At 49.3% G+C, this 19672-nt stretch overlaps 1 long non-coding RNA gene across 1 annotated transcript; it reads right to left on the bottom strand.

Annotated features, from left to right (window-relative positions):
• Positions 1–13136: 13136 nt before the first annotated feature.
• Positions 13137–18489, bottom strand: LOC309642531. Its single transcript, XR_014253242.1, has 2 exons — positions 18168–18489; positions 13137–13738 (listed from the first exon to the last, which is right to left on the bottom strand). It is a non-coding gene; the product is annotated as an uncharacterized lncRNA (long non-coding RNA).
• Positions 18490–19672: the final 1183 nt, after the last annotated feature.

Below are 19672 nucleotides of genomic sequence, written 5' to 3'. Positions count from 1 at the left end.
CACCCTGCATTGTGCCCACCACAGAGAAGGTACAATGGGGAAATTTAATTTGATACTGATCTACACGCATGGCATCAAGTCGTGGTGGGCAGCCCCACTCACTCACCAGGGCTGTTTTCAAATGCTGCCTTTGAGTTGCAAATTTCAACGCATATCATCTTGATTTGCTGTTTGAGAATTAACCTTTGTAATTTTAAGGAGCTTCCTTGCAGAGTGAATGAGGCTCCTCTGATCAGGCAGGCCTCCAGTCCTCAGGAGACTAGAATAGGACCTTCTCCTGGTCTAGGCTCAGCCCGGACCTGAAGGCTCTGTCTGCCTTGGTAGAATTCCAGCAACTCATCCATCCTCCCATCCATCCATCTACCCATATATCCATCCTTTCATCCATCCTCCTACCTATTCATGTATCGTCCCCACATTCAACTATCAGTTTGTCCACCCATCCACAGTCACCCATTCACCCTTTCTTCCATCCTCTCACATTAAACCATCCACCCATCCATCCATCCATCCATCCACCCATCTACTCACCATTCCAAAAATCCTTATGGAATGTTTCTGTTGAATGCTGGCTCCCAAAATACCACTAACACAACTTGTCGACAAGACAAAGCAGTGTCTGTTGATCACCGTGGTAAGGGAGAGCCCCACCTCTATAGCGCTTTGTGGGGGAGGGCAAGGTCAGAATTTATTGACAGTTGGGAGTTTGGTCCAGTGCAGAGGTGTGGGAAGGCTGGTTTAGGGTTAGACAAGGGTTGTGATCCAGCAGTCTAGGAATGGTGGAAACAGCAAGGCAAGCATTTTTGAGGTAAGGGATTCAAAGATCTTAGGGTACAAACCTAGGGTGCATCTGTTGATGCTTCCCATTGAAGAATTGCTGTGTCTTTGGGGAAGTTCCTCTAATGAGCAATCAAGCCATTTTCCTGGAGAAGAGGCTTCCAGGTAAACAAAGTCATGCTGATGAAGCAAAGGGATGCATGGTGTTGGTCACGTAGACAAGTGTGGTTTTGGGTCTTGGTGTCCAGGCTCAGTTCGGGGTATACGGGCTTCATTCTTGCTTCTAGGAGGAAGTGACTGGAGGGGAGTGTGGCCAAGTGGTGGCTCTGGAGGCATTTCTGAGCCCAGCCAAGGTGCTCAGTGGGGTGGGAGCCGCCCTGTGGGGATTCAGTCCCTCTGCCTGGTCTTTGTGTTTCTGTCTCATATACCTGCAAACACAAGACCAACGGTAGTCCCCGAGGGTCACCCGGCTGCCACCTGGCAACTTCTCCGGTTCAGATGCTGGAGGAGGAGTACCAACCAAGGGAGGAGAGAGCAGGGGTGGGGAAGGAGAGAGAAGTGATCTGCAGCCCTCCGTCGGCATCCCCAGCACCCGAGCCAGGAACAGCTCCTGGCCTTGATTGCCGCCTGGCGCCTGCCCCGGGATGTCATCTGCCGTGTGGGCGTCCAGGCTCAGGTTTCACTGGTCGAGTCTGTGATAACATCTGGCTCTCGGGGTCCTAGGCCAGTGACCTCTTAGGCTCCCTGGTGCCTCGCAGTCTACGGGGAAAGTTTCCTCCGCTCCTGGGCTGACAAGCCTCCTTTACTGATCTTCGGGGATGCGGAGTTAGTCCAGCTTCCCGGCCCCTCCCTGAGCTGACTGTCTCCTTCACACACGGTCCTGGAGTGTCCTGCCCTGGGGCTCTGCCTGGCTCGGCGCTGAAGGAAAATTCCATCCAGCCATCACTGCTGCCCAAACACCTAACTACGCCCTTGGCCTGAATCTGCAAGAACAGACCTGTAAAACCCCAAATGTAAAATCCCGCTTCAGCTTCAGCAACCATAATCATGGCTGTTTAGAACTAATAATCATTAACTAGTGCCTATTAGTAAATGCTGATTTTAAAGTGTGATGCTTCCCCACACACAGCGCGGTTTTACTGCGTGAGCTGATTCACTCCTCAGACTCGGTGGGACTAGCCTCCATTTAACACAAGATGCTGAAGAGGCTGGCAGCCAAGTCCTTTTCCCAGAGACAAGCCCCTGGAAGCAGGGACTTCACGAGTCACCCCCTGACCCAACTGAGAGGCAGCTGGAGTGGGGACAGAGCTGCTGGTGACAGACCTGGGTCTGAATCCAGGCCCTGCCTCTGGCTCTCCGTGTCTCCAAGAGCGGTGTCAGCCCTCCCTCAACTGCAGCATGGCTTGGATTCTTCTGCAAGTCAGAGCCAGCCAACTAACTGTCATACTTAGAACACACGTGTCAGAAATGTGACGCTGAGCCAGGCAGAACAGGTCTCTCTCAAACAGAACAGCCAAACACAGAGAGTGACGAGCACGCTGCCTTCATGGACCAAACCCCTCCCCCTCCTCGCCCCTGCATCCTGGCTCGGTTCCCCGAGCTTGCTGGCTGCTTCTCCCCTGGTTTTTATCTTCCTTTTGCTGGGCTTGTCTGTGACCTGAGCACATCCTGCCTTCTGGGACACTGTCCGCTCGAGGTTGGACACTACCGCCTCTTCCTGGACCATCCTGTCTGTTCCCTTGAAGGCCACACTCCTGCCCCAACCCTGCAGGGATGTTCCTGTCCTTGATGGGGCTCCTGTCCCGGGTGGGACCTCCTGTCCCCTTCGTATTCTTATCCTGCCCCCTTATTCTCCTCTGCTGTTCCGCACCAGAAGACCTCCAGGTGTGGTCCTCAGACCAGCGGCATTAGCTGCACCTGGGGACCTGTTAGAAACCAGACCCACCAAATCGGAAACTCTGGGGATGGGCTCAGCACTGTGTTTTTCGTTTTTTTTTTTTTAATTTTATTTATTTATTTATTTATTTATGGCTGTGTTGGGTCTTCGTTTCTGTGCGAGGGCTTTCTCTAGTTGCGGCAAGTGGGGGCCACTCTTCATCGCGGTGCACAGGCCTCTCACTATCGTGGCCTCTCTTGTTGCGGAGCACAGGCTCCAGACGCGCAGGCTCAGTAATTGTGGCTCACGGGCCCAGCTGCTCCGCGGCATGTGGGATCTTCCCAGACCAGGGCTCGAACCCGTGTCCCCTGCATTGGCAGGCAGATTCTCAACCACTGCGCCACCAGGGAAGCCCAGCACTGTGTTTTAATCAGCCTTCCAGGTGCCTCTGGGAGCTCTGGTCTCTACTCTCCTGGGTCATCCCTGTAGCTTTTCTAATCTTTCATGAGCGAACGATCCCCACGTCTCTGTCTCCAGACTGGCCCTCTCCTTGGTGCCCGGTGATTCTATGAAAGCTTGATGCTTTCTCAGGACGGGGAATGAGATTCGCAGAAAGAGCTAGAAGAAGCCCCAGAGACAGGTCAATTGGAACAACCCTTTCACTTTAACGATGAGAATCCTGGGCTTCGGAAGGGTGAAGGGGCCCATGAAGTCCAAAGAGGCCTTTCTTTTTCAGCAGGTAGACCCTTCCTCAAAATCATCTATAGGTTTGGGGGTGCGGATGCTCATTTCATGGGTACTGGCGCCCGAAGCACGGCTCCAGGAAGACTCGGGTCAAAAGCTCTTTCTCTGGAGCCTCTGCAAGTCTGGACCTTCCCTTCACTCTTGGGCTGAGAGCTGTTCCCTGGCTGAGGGCCACTCATTGATTTCCGTTAGAAAACACAGTCTTAACGACTGTGGATCACTATTCCTCTATACGTTCCTGCACTAGTAAGATTCTGATTAGATACTAATTAGTCTCATCGTTATGAACCTGTTAAAAATCTCCAGGCTGTCCTGCGCCCTGTACACCTGGCCCAACAGGCCTCCTCAAAAGGCACAAGCTGCTGGCAGTCAAGGCTTGCCTGGGCCTCCCTGGGAAAGCTGCTTTCCTGGCAGGTCTGTGCGCTATCAGCATGACCACGGGATTAGGCACGGGTCAGAGCCGGGGGCAGAGGATGAAGATCAAATGTCAGCACTTGAGGGCACGGCTGGGTCCTCGACACAAGCGAGGGTATCTTCCTAAGTGGCTCACCTTCCATTCCAAGCCCAGATTCAGGGCAGGGCGGCAGGGCCAGGGGTCTGGAGGCTGGGATCTGGGCCGGCAAAGTGACCCCCCATCTCCGATTCTCCAGGATCTGCAGACGCCTCTCTGGGAGGCCACTCCCATGAGCCAGAGGTGTTCCCCCAAGTTCAGAGCCCCCGGAAGGCGGGCTCCTCCAGGAAGCCCAGCGTCCCTGTAGTAGCTGTTCACTGAACTTTGCTCTGCCCCAGAGTCTGTGCCTCTCGCCTTATCAGCTTTCTTGATTCCTCCTGACACCAAGGAGGGAAACACTGTATTTTTTAATTGAGGTGAAATTCCCATGATAAAAAAATTAATCATTTTAAAGTGTACAGTTTAGTGGCATTTGGTACAACGTTGTGAAGCCACTGCCTCTATCTAGTTGCAAAACACCTTCAACACCCCAAATAAAACCCTGTACCCATTTAAACAGTTTTCCCCGATCCGCTCTTCCTCCAGCACAAGGTAACCGCGCATCTACTTTCTGTCCCTATGGATTTAGTCATTCTGAATATTTCATATAAATGGACTCATGTAACATGTGACCTTTTGTGACTAACCCCTTTTCCGTAGCACATTTTCAAAGCTCATCCATGTTGTAGTATGGATCAGTATTTTGTTCTTTTTTACGGCTCAATAATATTCCACTGTATGGGTAAACCACAATTTGTTTATCCATTTATCCATTGATGGACATTTGGGTTGTTTCACCTTCAGAAGTGCTATTTTTAGCACCATTTCATAGAAAAGGAACAGAGTTTGATGGTTTTCGCAGGTCCTCCCAGTTGACTGGCTGAGGTAGGCATTAAATTCAGGTTTTAAAATCCCCACTCTTAAGTTCTGAGGCCACTGCCTCTCAACCTGTCGGAGCAGCCGATCTTGGGCTAAAAAGATGGTGGATTAGTGTTCTCTGGCACTCCTCTCCTACGACTCTTTGAGGAGGGGGTTTCTTGGCTGGTTTGTGTTTTGAATACCAGTTTTCAGGCAGAAAAATGAGACTCCTTAAAGAAGATTAATCTCTAATTCAACATAATTTATCATGATATTTCTTTTTTTTAAAAAAGTCATAAGTTACATGCGATAAAATTCACCAATGTTAAGTGAATAATCTGATAAACTCTGACACAGGTGCACAGTTGTACAACCACCTCGGCAATCCAGGTATAAAACATCTCCATCTCCTTACAGCCTCCCGAACCTTTTCACAGAAGCCTCCTCTGCCCTAGGTCCTGTTTTCTTCCATTCAGCACAATGCATTGAAATTCACCCATGCTGGCACTCTTGGTAGTTTATTCCTCTATTGCCGAGTGATATTCTGTTATTTGGATATGCCCACAATTTGTTTATTCATTTCCCAGTGGATGGACACTTAGGTCATTCCCACTTTGGGGCTATTATGAATAGAGCAGTTATGAACATTCGTGTACAAGTCCTTGCCTGGACCTAGAGGTGGAATTGCTGGATCACACAGTAAGTGTATTGTCATATTTATGCCTGGGACGTGGCTCTCTGAGTCTGGCTTACTCCACGATCCATGAGAGTCCAGCCCAAAGATGCTAAGATGATGTCCTGAGCCTGATCTTCCTGGGATGGGGAAAGCCCGTGCTTCACCCACAGACGGTCCCTTCCCTGGCAGGTCTCATGGGGCTTAGAGGGCAGCCCTCAGGCCTTCCCAAGGCAGGCTGGAACTGGGCATATAGCCTGTATTTTAAAAACTCTCAATATGCTGAGCTGATGTCTCAGAACCTGACAACCCCTTGGTTTGCAGTGATGCTTTTCGATAGCCTTCCTCAAAGTGCTTCCCCACAGGTGCCCTTGGGTCCCTGTTGGTGGCAAATGCATAAGATGGGGCTCCTGCTAGACTGAGAATTCCTGGGTGCTGAGGCTAGGCCCCTTCTCATGGCCTGGCTGGAAGACAGTTAAGCTCTTCCCAGTCAATAGGCCTATATCTACCTGCTGTTAGAATTTTATTAGGCAGGGCAGTTATGGTATCTCCGCATTGTTTGGAGTGGAAAAGGAAAATGAGCTAGGGAAATGTCCAGGCAAATGTCTGTGTGTTTTGAAACAGAGCTATTCTCTTCCAGGTCTTTTCTCGGGGAGTCATTTGCATGCCCATCTGATAGCAGGGGCCTAAGCCGGCCCAGCAGATAAAACCCATCTGGGACCTTTGAATGAAAAAATAAACATTTGCTTCTTTTAGGCTCCTGGAAGGTCATTTGCATGAAAACTTGCAGCGTTTCCAAGGCCTTGGAGGTGGGGTGGGGAGGGGGAGGTGGAGAGAGGAGTCTGCGTGATCCTGGGAAAGCAGAACTGAGAGGTTCAAGTAAACTCCTATTGCTTCCTTATTACTTGCAAAGATCTGGAATCCAGAGAAGTCCAGGCTGGGTCCCTGATCCTTGCTCTGGCTTCACTTCCAGTTTCCCACTTGACCTCTAAGGACTTCAGTTTCCTCTTCTATAAAATGAATGAACGGGGCCAGACCTCTCGTTTCAGCCATCTGCATTTATTGAGAATGCATGATTTGCAGGGCACTGGCTAGGAGATTAAGATACAACAGGGTAGATAAGGTCCTTGCTTTCAAAGACATCCCTGCCCAGTGGGCCAGCAAGCAGGTCAGCAGACACCAGCTTGGCCTGTGCAATTTAGGAAGAGAGATAAACCTGGTGTTGGGAAGACAGGACAAACACAGGATGAGGTGGGATGGGAGGGAAGGGGCTTCCGGGGGAGGTCATACCATCTTCCAGTTCTGACCCTCAGATGTGACTCTCCTGCCCGTCCTCATGGGGGCCCTTGGCTCGAGATGACCTGGGTTCATCTCTAGATGACAGCCAGAATTTCTCCGATGTTGACAGAGTCCTCTTAGAGATGCAAATATCAAGTTCTGATGACGCCCACATCCAGATTACGGCTGCCCTCTCCTCTCTCTCTGCCATCCCTCCCTCCTCTGGAGGCCCCGGTAAGTGTGTCCTAGAAGACACACCCGGCAGTGGAATTAATGTCACACCAGCCTCAAGCTAGGGGTCTATGAGGCTGCATCTCTGCTCAGGTGCACATAAGGAGAAAAATACGATGTAATTCTGGAAGAAAATACGTAAGTTCATTAACAATTTTGTTCCACACAAGAGAGGAAGTCTAAAAGTAAAGAAGATAATTGGACATTGTGAAAGGAATACCGGCTGACACCCTCCCAGCCAAAAAGCAGCGCCAGGCAGCAAAAAGAGCCCGGAGCGGGATCAGGAGGCTGGACCCTGCCTGGCTTGTGGCTCACAGGCAAAGCCTCTGGGACTCAGTTTTCCCAGCTGTAAAATGAGGAGATTGGACTAGGCCGGCTATAGGTGACTTTGACACCTGATTCTGGGGCTGGGTCAACCAATAGGAGAACACGTTCCTCCGTGTAACTGATTAGGGAGAGCCCGATTCAGAGAAGCCCAGGGATGTGCTCTGGCGCAGTCAGTGCCAATCAGATGACGGAGCGGGGCCGTGTGAAAGCGGAGCCTATTTCTGGCTGCTGAAGTGGTTTTTGTCCTTTCTGAAGGATCACATTACATGGAGACCCTCAAAGATGAGCTGCTGTGGTGTACGCCACCGCACGTATGTTCTGGTGTGCACAACCGGCCACTTCTCAGAACGCCTGCTGCGGACAAGCCTGTAAAAGAATTGATTTTAACCCAGATCCTTAGCACCACTCGCTTTATCAAAGAAGCTGAAGCTTTGCAGCCCCAAACCATTATCCCTCCTCTGGTCCCCTTTGCCTTTAAGAATCTTCACTGTGACTGAATATACTCTTCGGGCACAATTAATTAAATCAATGACCCTCTCGTAAATTTAAAAATACATCTCCCATGTCTTTAAATCTCCGAATACCAGCTGGGAAACTGGAAGGCGTGAAATACACAGTCATCGTGTCACAGCCACAGAAGCGGGATTCTGGAGCTGTGGTTCTGTGATGAATGTCCCCAAGACACACACCCACAAATTGGTTAAGCCCCAGAGGCATCTGGAGAACCCAGGAAGGAGGGGGAGGGTCCGGGAAGGAGAGACCTGCTGCCCTGTGGAGTGCTGTGGGGACCAGTGTAGACTAGAGGCTCAGACAACAATGTCGGGCAAGGCCAGGGCTTTCCAGAAGGTTCATAATGTAGTTGTCTCCAACCATGGATTTGGAAATAAGTTCCAGAAATTCCACTAAGACAGCTAGGAGGCCACATGGGCTGTGCCCTGCCTGTTCCTCTGAGTGGGGAGAGGCCAAAAGTGACAGTCAGTGATTGCACGACATCTCCTGCCAGAAGGCTAGACTGCTCAGACCCGGCTTTGCAGACTGCTCTCTATAAATGCCTCTTTGTTGAGGACCTACTAAGTACCAGGCACTGACCTAGGCATTCGATTGCCGTGGGGGGGGGCCGGGCCCTGCCCTTAGTGATGGGCGGCCTAGAGGGGACGCAGACACACAGAGCAGTGTGACAGCAGGACAGGTGCCACTGGCACCCGTGGGCAACCTGCCTGCGGGGATGCAGGTCTCTGGGGGAGGGGACTCCAAACTGACGAAACAATGGCGGGTTACTCGGGGTCTCCCAGGTGGAAGGTGAGGATGGAGGGTGTGTTGGAAGAAGGAAGAGTGTTCCCTGCAAGAAAATGGAGGTGGGAGAGAGTGCAGCCCAGAGCTTGTGGAACTGGAGATCATTCAATGTGACCCAGGCTCAGGGAGGACTAGGGGTGGGGGGCATGAGGGGAGCAGGAACAAAGCAGCTGAGGTCTGGTCATGGTGCTAGGTTCCTGGCAACCTAGAAGGGTGCTGTCTCGGTGACCTTGGAACATGGTGGGAGTGACTCAGGGAGGAGGGGGCGGAGGCTGATGGGGAGGTGAGTTCCGGGCAGCCAGCAAGTACCCTTTGGTGCGTTTTGGGAATTCACTTTATTACTCAATTTGACACAATATTGAGGTTGAGACTTTTCTGTCCCCTCTGGTTTCAGTAGATTCTATTCATTTTTCTTTTCTTTCTGTTTTGTTTTGGTTTTGGTTCGTATTGTTCCCAATTCACTGAGCATTATATTTCAGAAAATACTGTTTCCTGAACTCCTTGACTTTTCATCACAGCAATTATTTTATTTAGGACAAATAAGGGAAAGCCCTATTTCACGTGTGCTAATAAGCCTGCAAGGCCTCCCACTCCTGATCTCCCTTCCAGGAAGGGGAGGCTGAGAAAACAGCTTCAAGATGGGCCACGGGGTTGGGTGGAACTTTGCAAGCTCTGTCATTTCTCTCAACACCAACCGCATAACGTATCCTGGGTTCCTGACAGGATTTCAGGGTCTGACCAAAGCATCTCACTGGTTCTCATTGAATTCTGCAAAGTGGGTATTGTTTTCTCGATACTGATCTCACCGATGAGGAAACGGGGACTCTGAGAGACCCCATGGCCACCCAAGTGAGAAAGCGCAACCATGGCACCTACACGATGGGGAGAGAGTTGCTGTGTAACTCCGGCAAAGATCACCCCAAACCCCTCCTTCTGACGGAGCTGGTGAGACTCTGGCTCCCACAGAGAAACAAACATGGACTCTGCATGTTCGTGGGTCTAAAAGAGCGCCCCTGGTTCATGCCACGTTGGAGGCTCCGAGCAGAACGTCATGGTCCGAGCAGGAGAGCGAGCCCTTTCTTTCTGTTTGTCTATCCAAGTACCCCAGCCTTCCCGGATCCACCTGGTAAAAATGATTGACCAAAACTGTTTATTTAAAACTTATTTTTTCAGTACTGTAATTTGAAGGCAATTTGGGGTGAAAAGCATACATATCGCTTGGGGCCTGTGGGAGGCAGGAAGGAGGCCCTGCTGCCCACCCCCCTCCCCAGCCTCCCCGTGATGCTAGTGTCCTTACCCCTACCCCATCCATCTCCATCCAGCCCCGGGTCTGCTGAGCGCCATTTGAAAACCACAGCTTGAAAATTTTCTTGAATCTACATCTATTTTCAGCTTACTCTTGGTTCTTAGCATTAAAAGAAACCCTAGCACCTCATTACACACCGTATGAAGCAGAACCTCCTTTCATTTTTAAAAACTGTCTCCTTCAAGCTCCAAAAGGTGCTTTCTAGTTTGTGCAGGAAGCCGCATGATTTCTTGGGAACAGTGTAGGTTCTGGAACCCAAGCGTCCCGGGTTTAACCCCAGCTGGGTTGTGCTGGAATACCTAATGACTATTTCCTCTCCGAGCGTCAATCCTCTCCTGGGTTAATATCCACCTTGCCGGGATTCATGATAGTTAAATCAGACGTTGCGCGAGGTGTTTTTCTTCTCCTGGTGTCCTGGGTCTACATCCTGGGTCACATGTCCGCATCCTTCATGACAGTTGACCATTGACCGTGTCCTCCCTGCTGCACCTCCCTGCTAATCTTTTCTCTTTACAACCTGGATTTTGGTAAACACAGAAGGAATGAATGCACTTTGCTCATTCTGGACTGTGCGGATCTCATAAAGCTGGTCCTTTTCTTTTCTTTTTTTTTTCTATCTCTTAAAGCTAATCCCGGCACTGATCTTTCATCCAAGAAAGCAGAGACTCATTCAGCTCGAACGCGGGCCCTTCAGACCCCGCTCGATGGGTCTCGGGTGGGCGGATCCAGGAGCTTTTATCTGAGAGGAGCTGCCTGGGGCTCGGAGCCCCCTCCCCATGGATTTCTTCTCAGCGCAGTGCCCTGCAACGTCATCCATCAACACCCCTGGCCAGCACTTCTCTCTGCCGGTTACCCATCCCCCATCTCGGTCCCCGCCCGAAAGACTCGCAGCCCCTGATGGGTCTTGGACCACTGACTTGGGGCCCTTCTGCTTCCTTTGATTTGGTCTTTGGCACAGTTCCAGGAACAGGAGTCCTTGATGGCACCTGGCCCTTTCTAGTCACCGACAAGGGAAACCTGAGAAACCATTCTCAGAAATGGAACTAAATTGTCAGTGAATCTGTCCCCATCTGGAGAAGAGAGGAAGATTTGGGGTGGCAACAAAGGCTCCTTTGATTTCTGTTAATTAACTACTTTGGACTCGGGGGGTCTGGAGAGGCTTTCGTTTGACACACAAAGAATCCGGGGCAAGGATGATACCCACGCACAGGGTGTCTGCGCTGGAAAGGGCTCCGTGTATTTACCTGTAGGGCAACTCAATTAAAAATAAAGAAAGGGGTAAATCTATGAGATTAGCTCCGGGAACAATGCCACCAATTGTGGCCAGGTCTGACAATCCTGACTAAAGCAGATGTTAAACAAATATTTTGATGGCTCCAATCAGCCCCAGTGTGAATCTCCTATTTTTCTTCTCCATTATCTCCAGGCAGGGAAATTCTAAATTCTTCAACGGTCACACACTTTGGTGATTTACTGAAACAATCATATAGCGGGAGCTTGGTTGCAGATACCCATAGGAAGGGGCACCATTTATTAATATGGGGACGGCCTGGTGTTGTCTACTTACCTTTCTGTCCTCTCCTGCCCTTCTTGGAAGGTCCTTCCATTACTGCAGAGGTTTCTTGGGCTTTTGTGATAGACTCAGGAGAAGGAGGAAGGGGAGAGGGGCTCGGGACAGGGGCAGCGTTGATGGGAGGGCCGTAGTGGAGGCTACTGGAGTTTTCTAGATATTTGGAAGAGAGGAGTAGCTGAGAAGCTGCAGCGTGTGAGCAAAAATGATGTGAAGGAAAAGGAAGAATTTAAGAAGTGCCGCCTGGACCATGTGCCCCGTTATGAGTGTACTTATGCCTATGTGAGTAAATGAACCCATGTGGAGATGCCTTCATGTTGAAATGACTTTGGTTGCCAGATCACGTTCATTTGAGCACAGTGCCACTCAGAGACTGGACCACTTGGGACATGGCTTCACCAGGGGGATAGACACTTGCCTGTCGGTTGACTCAAATGATTTTTGTTAGATCGTTATTTGGTTTTAATGAAGCAAGTTTAACCCCTGGAACACTTTTAACATACGGAAACAGAAATATTAAAAAATGAATAAAACTTTGGTATTTGAACAGCTTTCCCACCTTCTATTAAATGGAACAGTCACCTCTCCTCTTCCTGCTTTTCCTTTCTGCCAGCTCTGTGAGGACACACCCATCTTGTTCATGGGGTGTGGGAGGAGCTCCAGGGCCATTGCTTGGCCCCCAGTAGACCTTCAATATGTATTTGTTGAATGAAGGTAGGAATCAGTGAAAAGTCAGGTTCTCAATGGCCAAGAATACATGACCATTTTACGGTAGAACAAAGCCCATCCTGTTTCCACCCCAGGGTCTCTGAACGCACATTTTCAGAGTAGCTCAGATCTGAAATCTGGTCTTGTGGGCCAGATGCTCTGGAGACTTCCACACCTCTCCAGTGCTTGCCATGGCTCTTGACTCTGTCTTTACAAAGCAATAAGACCGCATTTATTATAATGTTGGTCACACTGAGGCAAGTAATAAAATTTGAGAGGTAGATATGGAATCATTTCATTTGAACATTTTTAGCTTCACATTTTTCAAATGGCCATTTGGCTTTGTATAGACACAATGAAAGAATTACGACCTTTGGCCAACTTTACTGAACAAGGCAATAAAATATAGTTGAAGTATATAGTGCCTTTTGATTTTTTCTTGAGGGTGGGGGTGTCATTACAGCTTGAATTATTCTGTTTCATCGACATGGACAGGAGCTTTCTACAGAGACGGAAGAGTCCTTTGTATCAGCCTGTGAGCCTTCTGGAGGGGAAAGATAAGCTGTCTCGGGAATGTTCATCTACTTAAATATTCCTGAGAAAAGGAATTTCACATCTGCTTAGCTGAGTTCCTTAGTTTCTCTGAGACTCAATCTTCCCTGTAAAACATGGACAAGACATTACCTGTTCTGCCTTCTTTATGTCATAATTGTGTGAACCAGTTAGGAAAATATATCTTAAAGTACTTTCCAGACTTTGAAGTGGCATATAAATCTATCTCATGTTCTATTAGCTTACAGTGACCCTACCTTGGATGCCTGGAATATATATCATAGACGGCCATATGAAAAGATAAATCTTAATATTTGTTTTTAAGAGTCAATAATGCAACATTTGTCAGCCACATAATCATTATTTACCTACAATTGCAGATTACCTTATGAGGATAATGACTTGGGTAATTGCTTTGTCATAGCAAGATATCCACACACTCATAGCCAACCGTGTAAATGATAGCTTTTTAATCTCACAATTACAGAGCAGTGTGAAGGCTACTGAAGGGGTTGAGATATAATTGCTAATTGCCAAACAGTGCACTGGGACTTTATTTATTTCCCATCATGACAGTTTAACGGCAGGATGCAAAGCAAGTAGTGTAATTTGGGAATGGTTTGCATACGTCTAAGGCGAAGACTTAGCCCCAGACTTTTCAGAGTTGCATTGTTTTAGGTCGTGTTTTAATATGCCACTCCCCAACGTGAGATGCAAACATATAAATCGGAAGGCTTGCCTTCAACTCTTTCAAGTAATGACCTAAGATGGCAGGTAGCGTGGCCTGGATGTTACCTCCTGAATCAGTGCCAGCTTCAATGAAGGTCCTCAGGGAGGGGTCAGCCTGGAGGTCACACCCCTAATGAAGATTGTTTAGATCAATACAGGAAAGAGGTCATTGACTCACATTCAGTCCAATAGGTATCGATTCAGCTCTTTGTAAGAGGAGGACAGCACTGGAGTGGGGTTCTTAGAGTTGAGATCCTGGCTCCACTACTTCTGAGCCATGTGACCAGGACCAGTTACTTCTCCTCTCTGAGCTTTACTTTCCTCATCTGTAAAATGGGAATGATAATAAGAGAATATTTATGGGGGTTGTTGGGAGCAGATTAAATGACATGACGCAGGGTAAGTACTTAGAACAGCACCTGGCACACCGGCAGGAGGCTGGCCACATTGGCACTGGCGTACATCCGGGGTGACCCCATGCCCATGCCTTCCGACGCTAATTCCTTATGACTTTGTTTCATGGAACATCGCCCATCTCACAGGGAGTCCTTACATGTCCGACTTGTTGACAAGTTATATTAAACTACCCTATCAGCTTAAAGCATCCTGCCTCAGGGTCTGGAATGTGACCCCAAGGATCGGTCACCTGCATTATGTGGGGAGACTTTGCATCTGGGCTTCCCTGACGCTCAAGTGACGCTCCCAGAAATACTTTACTTTTTAAGGCTAATGAATCCGATTTAGCTGAGAGGGTCTTTGTGTGAACTCTCAGTCTTCCAGTTTGGTCTGCATGGGCACCAACCAGCTCTTACTCAGCAAACCTCTGCCCATGAGCACTTACTCTTACACTTGAAGTCCCTGCCTTCTTCCTTCATGGACACGCCCCTCTGTTTGCCAGGGTTCAAGTGAATTCCAGCCTTGCCTGGAGCTGCCTTCTGTCCACCCAACCTTCAGGTTCACGACTCATCCCGAAACCCACACAGGTTATGTTCACCAGTGACTTCACCAGCCACTCAGGCAGATTTGCACAAATAAGACCTCCACCTCGATGCTCAGAACTTGACCCTCTCGGCCCCATTCTGCATTTCAGAGTCCCAGCCCAAGATGACAGCTTTCCCTGCAGAAGGCTAACATGCCCAAATGTGCCTACCCCAAAGCCTTCCAATGTGTCTTCCTTATGGCCAGACAGTTCTGACCTTCTAAGAACCACAAGTCTCCCATAGGAGTGGGGAAGGCAGGAGATTTCAGAAGTCTTCCCTTAGGAACAGTCCTGGGAAACTCTCAAGGGAAATTGTGCTGCAGAGTTGACATCTACGTTCAAATTCAGATTTCTATTTCTCCTAAAACCCTAGTCTCAAGAGGTCTGGATCCATAGGAAAGAGAGACTTGGACAGAGGAAAACATAAGTGCTTCTGATTGAAAAGAGGAATGATCTGGTTCCAGGTGAAAGCCTTTCCCAGGTAGCAGCTCTGTGTCAATGTGTCTCTTTTGTGAAGTGTTTTCTGACCCATTTTTGTGACTGTGAATAGAAGCTTCCCCACGATTCTGCCCTTTCACAGGTCTGGAGAACACGACATCTAGCTCTACACAAACGGAAGTGGTGTGTTCTAAATGCTCATCTTTTCAGCATAAATCCACGGGGAGTGACTGCACTAGGCTCATCTTTTTAGTAACATCAAAGCCAAGTGCAGAGAAAATGTACTAATAAAGCAGAAAAGGTCAAAGGGTATAGGTGCACAATTTTAATATTGGGAGAATGAGCAATTTTCCTTATTTTTGATATGAAAAAATGAAAGACCTTATATTCTAGGTAGGAGTCCTGAACAGTCTTTGCTAAGAGATGATCACTTTTTAACCAAGCTTATTTGCATTTACTCCAGAAGTTCCACTCATTGGGACCTGACCATCCTCTGGTCTATTGGTCTGTGTGTCTGGTAAGGAGGAGGGTCTGTTGGCAGGACCTCCAGATGCAGACCCAGACCCCGGGTCTGAATTCCTGGTGCTCCACTTTCACGTGGCCTTGGGCAAAGTTGCCAATATTCTTAGCCTCAGTCTCCACATCTATGAAATGGGCAGAGTAATAGCTGCCTTGCAGTGACATTGTGGAATGTGTGTAAAGGCACAGGATAGAAGCTGAGGAAATGGTGATGTCTCTCATCTTCCTCTTTTCTTTTCTCCCCCACCCTTTCCTTCTTTCCTTCATTTTTTGAAGAGCTTTTTCTAGAGGGTGTGCGGGGAGACAGGATGGGGGCAGTGGGATTATTTGAAGACCTGGGGTAACCGGAAAGCTGGAGTGTGTTTTCAGACCTCACTGAACAATGTTTCTCAGAGTGTAGCCTGGGGACACCCCCATCAGAGGCGTCTGAGGGGCTCGTGTCAAACGCAGGGTTCTGAAACCCATGACAAACCTGCCCAATCAGAAGCTCGGGGGCCAGGCTCTGGGAATCTGTGTGCTAACGAGCACCAGGGGTACCAGACACTGCTCAGTGACTGCAAACGGCCATCGCCCTTCTTTCTTCTGACCTAATCCTGTTTTGTTCAGGGGTCCACCCCTCCCTGACGAAACTCAGGGGCAAATCCTGATTGGTCTGAACAGATCAAGAAGCCCCTCATCTCCCTGCCAGTGACAGGTTTAGCAGAGGGCAGGAGCCCAGGATTGACCAAGGAGATGTGCCAGGACAGGTGCTGGCGGAAGGGTTTCCTTGTTCTTTGAAACACTCCTCTCTCCTTCCACTAAATGCTGTTGTGTCTGTGTGATGCCTGGAACTGGGGTGGCCATCTTGTAACCCAGGGACCAGCCAAGGGCAAAGCTCAAAGTGTTCTCAGTGATATATCAAATGGGATGGAGTTTTGGGGGGAGGCAATTTTAAAAATTGAGATATAATTCGTATAACGTAAAATTCACTATTTGAAAGTATATCACTTAGTGATCTTTTTTAGTATGTTCCCAGTGCTGGGCAACCATCACCACTAATGCCAGAGCATTCCTCTCACTCTGCAAAGCAACCCATACCTATTACAGTCACTCTCAATTCCCCCTTCCCCAGCAACGGGAAACAACTAAGCTACTTTTGTGGATTTGCCTATTCTGGACATTTCTTATGAATGGAAGCATTCAGTATGTGGTCTCTTGGTCTGACTTCTTTCCCTTAGCATAATGTTTTCAAGGTTCATCCGCATTGTAGCAGTGAAGTGTCAACACTTCATTCCTTTTCATGGGTGAATAATATTCCCTCGTATGGATATACCACATTTTATCCATTTATAAGTAGGTAGACATCTGGTTTGTTTCCACTTTTTGGCTACCATGAATAATGCTGCTATGAACCTTCATGTACAAGTTTTAGTGAGGACAAACATTTTCAAATCTCTTGGGTATATACATCAGGTGGTTCTTACACTTCCTAAAATTTGAGCAGTATGGCAGAGGGTCAGAAACAGACTCTGGAGTTTGACCTCCTGGGCTCAATTCCTGGCTCTAGCAACTTAGTTTGGGGACACTGGGCAGGTCCATCCTGCCTCGACCCTCCTGTCAGATGGTGATGGTAACTACATTGGCTCCACAGGATGGTGGCAGGGATTAAATGAGTTAATCCATTAATACGCCTTTGAACGCTACATAATTAGTGCCCCCAGAATGTTAGCTGTTAATATCATGCCGCCATGCCAGAAGGAACACACCGCAGACTCTCCTGCTAAACTTATTCTTACCTGCCTCTGGGGAGCTGAGGTGGGAGTTAGAAATCCCTCTCTGGAAACACCAGCATCCCCTCCTCCAGCCCTTCAATGATACACTGGCCAAACTGGTCGGGAAAAAAAAACTGGTCAAATAAGAGTGGGCAGTAGCACCGCCTTCTCGATTCTTTTACTTCCTTCACTTTGGGCTAATTATTGAAAACACAAGCTTTTTCTTTCTACACAAAACACAAGCCCAATCTGCTTCACAGTTTTGGGGCTAAAATTTTTGCCCAGTTTTGGCTCTTCTTTGGGTAATCCCCTCTCATCAGAAGGCACATTTCCCTGGACTCCTTGCTGCGTATATACCTCGATACATTTTAGCTTCTCTTGTTCAAACGTCAGTGTTTTCAAGTCGGACTAGGGATGGCGTGGTTCTCTCAGCCCATCCAGATGCCAACCAGCGCGAGGATTGATGTGCCCTTAATGCCATGCCTTAGTCACGGCTTCAAGTGAGAAATACAAGAGATGGCCTTGGGAGAGGGTTGCCGTCCTCCTTTTTGAGCTCTCCTCAAATGTCATAATTAATGTGTGACAATTAATAACTAGCGCTGCCCCAGCCTGAGCTGAAATGCACATCCTGGTCCCACGGGGCACATGCATCTTGGCAGAGCTACAGTTCCTGGGCCTGTAGTTCAAGACTCTTCAGTGTTACAGGCACCTCCTTGCCGGGCCTGGAACTCTGAGGCAGGTAGAGGATTTGATGTAGCCGCATTGGGGTCTGGACCTGAGACACCTCCTATCCCTCATTCACCTTTGTGAACACCCTGCTCTTGGAGTCTTGATGGCATCCCGACAAGAGGACCCCGGACCCCATTTCCCAGCTCTGGGTCCACGTCTGTACGTTTCTACAGGTAATGTAGGGTCGTAGCTAAGAAGCCAGGCCCTGGAGTCAGACGATGTAGATGCAGAGCCTGCCTCCATTGCTTTTAGCTGTGTGGTCTAGGGCAAATGCCTTCACCTCTCTGAGCCTTAGTGGCCTCATCCGTAAAAGAGAAGGGAAAACAACGTCCTCCTTACCTTGTTGTTTTGTGGGTCAAATAAGACAAAACAAAGTGCTTTGCAGAGTCTCTTGGCCAATTCTCAACAAAGAGGAGCTGCTGACACCATCACCCTGGCACCGCTGGTCTGCCCTCCCCGAACTCGCCATCTCCATCCTTCGGCTCTGCTCCTTCTCCTGTTTTCTCTCGATAAGCAGCAGCACAGATCCTCTGCCCCAGCAGAGAGCTGACTCCTGTCCCCTATTCCTCCTTGTCTCTCACACACTGGGGACCAGGCCCTCTCTCCCTTTCAGGCTCCGCCCTGCATCTGTTCTTCCCGCCTCCTCTGGCTTTCAGCCCTCTCGTCCTCGCTGGGCTCCGGCCTGAATGCTCACCGCCTCACACTTTGTCCCACTGCTGCCAGGCCTGTCTTTCTAAACCACAGCTCTCAGTGCTTCCCACTTGCTCAGAGAACTTGGTGGTGATCTCTGGAAACAGGTCCGGGCCTTCCCAACCTGACCCAGACTACGGTCTGGTCTCCTGGCAACCTCTCTCCCACACGCCAAAGGAGACCTGCACTGCTCTGGGCGTGCTCAGGCCTCCCGTGTGCGTTCACGCTGCCCGCAGCCCTGAACGCCCCTCCTGCCCAGCCCGGGCTCAGGGCAGCTCTGCTCAGACCTTTGCCGGACCTTTCCTTTTGACCCCCTTGTCCGGCAGAAGCAGGTGCCACCCAGCCCTTTGTGCTCCCGTTGCTCTCCTCTGGCTATCAGCGCCTCTGTCTCTCTCTGCTGCCCAAGCATCTCCACTGAGGTCCACGGCGATGTCTCAGCATCCCTGAGGGCTGGGCCTGCGCTGATGGGACCAAGTCCAGGCCCCGCCCACGCCCCAGGCTGAGCAACGTGGCCAGAATCTATTCGGTTTATTGGGGTCCCGCTTATGATTCATTAAAAAAAAAAAAAGATGCTCTGCTGTTGACAAAGCAGTTCTAGAATCCACAGTGATGGTCACTAGAGAACCAGGAATGAGCCTCCCACTAGGAGATATTCAACAGGTAGGAATGGAAGTGAAATTTAATTTCTCAAACCTGGATACCACATGTGAGTGTGTTTTCTATGGCTGGGAGGGGGCTCCTTGGTCCCCAGGACGGAGAAGGAGAGAACTGGCAAGGCTTTGGGGGATGGAGGAACAGCCTCGGCCCGAAGGTGGACAAGGCAGTAGGAGGCAAGAAGGGCGTTGAAGGGTGCAGCCAATTCTGGGCAAATCTTGATAAGGGTCTGACCTCGGACGGGATTGGCAGCCCTGAGCTTGTGCTCAAACCATCGGGGCCTCATGTTACCAGCGCTGATCAACCGGAGTCTATAGTTCGTAAAAAACAATGATAGGTCTGCTTGACTCTTGCCCAGGCTGTGGAATCCAATGCTCATTACAACCCTTTTTCGCTTCCAGGCCTGGAATGAAACGTCGAGCTGCTGACGGCTTCCTGCAAATTCCACGGTGTGTTTTGTTTAAGGGGGAGAAATGCATCCAGCTCTTCCTATGGGCTTT

This window comes from Balaenoptera physalus (genome assembly GCF_965194825.1).
Source record: "Balaenoptera physalus genome assembly, chromosome: 14".
NCBI classification, from domain to species: domain Eukaryota; kingdom Metazoa; phylum Chordata; class Mammalia; order Artiodactyla; family Balaenopteridae; genus Balaenoptera; species Balaenoptera physalus.
Note: the sequence above shows the minus strand (reverse complement) of the source record. Positions and strands in the feature narration are given on the sequence as shown.